The following is a 4,463-nucleotide window of genomic DNA, read 5'->3' on the forward strand; positions in this document are numbered from 1 at the left end:
CTTCATGAGAACATACCATATAACACTGTATTAGAAACTACATGCTTAACTTCTTCAATACTAATTATACAACACTGTGTGTTACTCTACATGCTTAACTTCCTGAAAAATAAAGGTACAACACAGTGTGTGAAACTACGTACTTAACTTCAAGAATACTAACGACACAACACGGTATGTGAAACTAAGAGCGTAACTTCTTGAAAACAAATGAAAGAACACTATGCATAAATCTACGTGTTAAATCTCTTCAAACCTAACGATCAAACACAGTGTGTGAAACTATGTGCTTAACTTCTTGAGAAGTTACCATAAAACACTCTATTAGAAACTACATGGTTAACTTCTTCAAAACTAAGGATACAACACTGTGTGTGAATCAACATACTTAACTTTTATAAAACTAACGATACAACACTGTTTGTGAAACTATGTGCTTATCTTCATGAGAACACTGTTTTAAAAACTACATGGTTAACTTCTTCAAAACTAACGATACAACACTGTGTGTGAAACTACATTCTTAAATTCTTCCAAACTAACGATACAACCCTAACCCTAAGGCTAACCCTAACCCTAACCCTAACCCTAACACTAACCCTAACCCTAACCCTAACCCTAACGCTAACCCTAACCCTAACCCTAACCCTAACCCTAACACTAACCCTAACCATAACACTAACCCTAACCTATGTTCTTAACTTCATGAGAACTTACCATATATCACTGTTTTAGAAACTACATGCTTAACTTCTTCAAAACTAATTATACAACACTGTCTGTGAATCTACATGCTTAACTTTTTCAAAACTAAAGATACAACACTGTGTGTGAAACTATGTACTTAACTTCATGGAAACCAACGATACAACACTGTGTGTGAAACTATCTGCTTAACTTCATAAGAGCTTACCAGATGACACTGTATTACAATCGACATGCTTAACTTCTTCAAAACTAACGATCAAACACATTGTGTGAAGTTATGTGCTTAACTTCTTGAGAACTTACCATATAACACTGTATTAGAAACTACATGGTTAACTTCTTCAAAACTAAGGATACAACACTGTGTGAATCTACATACTTTTATAAAACTAACGATACAACACTGTGTGTGAAACTACATGCTTAAATTCTTCAAAACTAACGATACAACCCTAAACCTAAGGCTAACCCTAACCCTAACCCTAACCCTAACCCTAACCCTAACACTAACCCTAACCCTAACCCTAACCCTAACACTAACTCTAACCCTAACCCTAACCCTAACCCTAACCCTAACCCTAACTAGAATCCTAACCCTAACCCTAACCCTAACCCTAAAACTAACCCTAACCCTATGTGCTTAACTTCTTGAGAACTTACCATATAACACTGTAGTAGAAACTACATGGTTAACTTCTTCAAAATGAAGGATACAACACTGTGTGTGAATCTACATACTTAACTTTTATAAAACTAATGATACAACACTCTGTGTGAAACTATGTGCTTATCTTCAGGAGAACTTATCATGTAACACTGTTTTAACAACTACATGGTTAACTTCTTCAAAACTAATGATACAACACTGTGTGTGAAACTACATGCTTGAATTCTTCAAAAGTAACGATACAACTCTAACCCTAAACCTAACCCTAACCCTAACCCTAACCCTAACCCTAACCCTAACCCTAACCTAACCCTAACCCTAACCCTAACCCTAATCCTAACCCTAACCCTAACCCTACCCTAACCGTAACCCTAACCTATGTTCTTAACTTCATGAGAACTTACCATATAACACTGTTTTAGAAACTACATGGTTAACATCTTCAAAACTAAAGATACAACACTGTGTGTGAAACTACATACTTAACTTCTTCACAAGTAACGATACAACACTGTGTGTGAAACTACGTGCTTAACTTCATGAGAACATACCATATAACACTGTATTAGAAACTACATGCTTAACTTCTTCAAAACTAATTATACAACACTGTGTGTGAATCTACATGCTTATCTTCTTCAAAACTGACGATACAACAATGTGTGTGAAACTACATGCTTAACTTCCTGAAAAATAAAGGTACAACACAGTGTGTGAAACTACGTACTTAACTTCAAGAATACTAACGACACAACACGGTATGTGAAACTAAGAGCTTAACTTCTTGAAAACAAATGAAAGAACACTATGCATGAATCTACGTGTTAAATCTCTTCAAAACTAACGATCAAACACAGTGTGTGAAACTATGTGCTTAACTTCTTGAGAAGTTACCATATAACACTCTATTAGAAACTACATGGTTAACTTCTTCAAAACTAAGGATACAACCCTGTGTGTGATTCAACATACTTAACTTTTATAAAACTAACGATACAACACTGTTTGTGAAACTATGTGCTTATCTTCATGAGAACACTGTTTTAAAAACTACATGGTTACCTTCTTCAAAACTAACGATACAACACTGTGTGTGAAACTACATTCTTAAATTCTTCAAAACTAACGATACAACCCTAACCCTAAGGCTAACCCTAAGGCTAAACCTAACCCTAACCCTAACCCTAACACTAAGCCTAACCCTAACCCTAACCCTAACCCTAACCCTAACCCTAACCCTAACCCTAACTCTAATCCTAACCCTAACCCTAACCCTAACCCTAACCCTAACCCTAAGGCTAACCCTAACCCTAACGCTAACTCAAACCCTAACCCTAACCCTAACCCTAACCCTAACCCTAACCCTAACCCTAACCCTAACCCTAACCGTAACCCTAACCTATTTCTTAACTTCATGAGAACTTACCATATATCACTGTTTTAGAAACTACATGCTTAACTTCTTCAAAACTAATTATACAACACTGTCTGTGAATCTACATGCTTAACTTTTTCAAAACTAAAGAGACAACACTGTGTGTGAAACTACATGCTTAACTTCTTCAAAACTAAAGATACAACACTGTGTGTGAAACTATGTACTTAACTTCATGGAAACCAATGATACAACACTGTGTGTGAAACTATCTGCTTAACTTCATAAGAGCTTACCAGATAACACTGTATTACAATCGACATGGTTAACTTCTTCAAAACTAACGATCAAACACATTGTGTGAAATTATGTGCTTAACTTCTTGAGAACTTACCATATAACACTGTTTTAGAAACTACATGGTTAACTTCTTCAAAACTAAGGATACAACACTGTGTTAATCTACATACTTAACTTCTTCAAAACAAACGATACAACCCTAACCCTAACCCTAACACTAACCCTAATCCTAACCCTAACACTAACCCTAACCCTAACCTAACCCTAAGCCTAACCCTAACCCTAACCCTAACCCTAAACCTAACCCTAACCCTAAACTAACCCTAACTCTAACCCTAACCCTAACCCTAACCCTAACCCTAACCCTATGTGCTTAACTTCTTGAGAACTTACCATATAACACTGTATTAGAAACTACATGGTTAACTTCTTCAAACTGAAGGATACAACACTGTGTGTGAATCTACATACTTAACTTTTATAAAACTAACGATACAACACTGTGTGTGAAACTATGTGCTTATCTTCATGAGAACTTATCATGTAACACTGTTTTTAAAACTACATGGTTAACTTCTTCAAAACTAATGATACAACACTGTGTGTGAAACTACATGCTTAACTTCTTCAAAACTATCGATACAACCCTAACCCTAACCCTAACCCTAACACTAACCCTAATCCTAACCCTAACACTAACCCTACCCCTAATCCTAACCTAACCCTAACCCTAACCCTAACCCTAACCCTAAACCTAACCCTCACCCTAAAGTAACCCTAACTCTAACCCTAACCCTAACCCTAACACTAACCCTAACCCTAGCCGTAACCCTAACCTATGTTCTTAACTTCATGAGAACTTACCATATAACACTGTTTTAGAAACTACATGGTTAACTTCTTCAAAACTAAAGATACAACACTGTGTGTGAAACTACATGATTAATTTCTTCACAAATAACGATACAACACTGTGTGTGAAACTACGTGCTTAACTTCATGAGAACTTACCATATAACACTGTATTAGAAACTACATGCTTAACTTCTTCAAAACTAATTATACAACACTGTGTGTGAATCTACATGCTTATCTTCTTCAAAACTGACCACACAACAATGTGTGTGAAACTACATGCTTAACTTCCTGAAAAATAAAGGTACAACGCTGTGTGTGAAACTACGTACTTAACTTCATGAAAACTAAGGACACAAAACGGTATGTGAAACTAACAGCTTAACTTCTTGAAAACTAACAAAAGAACACTATGCATCAATATGCATGTTAAATCTCTTCAAAACTAAGGATCAAACACAGTGTGTGAAACTATGTGCTTAACTTCTTGAGAACTTACCATATAACACTGTATTGGAAAGTACATGGTTAACTTCTTCAAAACTAAGGATATAACAC

This window comes from Mesocricetus auratus, unplaced genomic scaffold (genome assembly GCF_017639785.1).
Source record: "Mesocricetus auratus isolate SY011 unplaced genomic scaffold, BCM_Maur_2.0 Super-Scaffold_100033, whole genome shotgun sequence".
Lineage (NCBI taxonomy): Eukaryota > Metazoa > Chordata > Mammalia > Rodentia > Cricetidae > Mesocricetus > Mesocricetus auratus.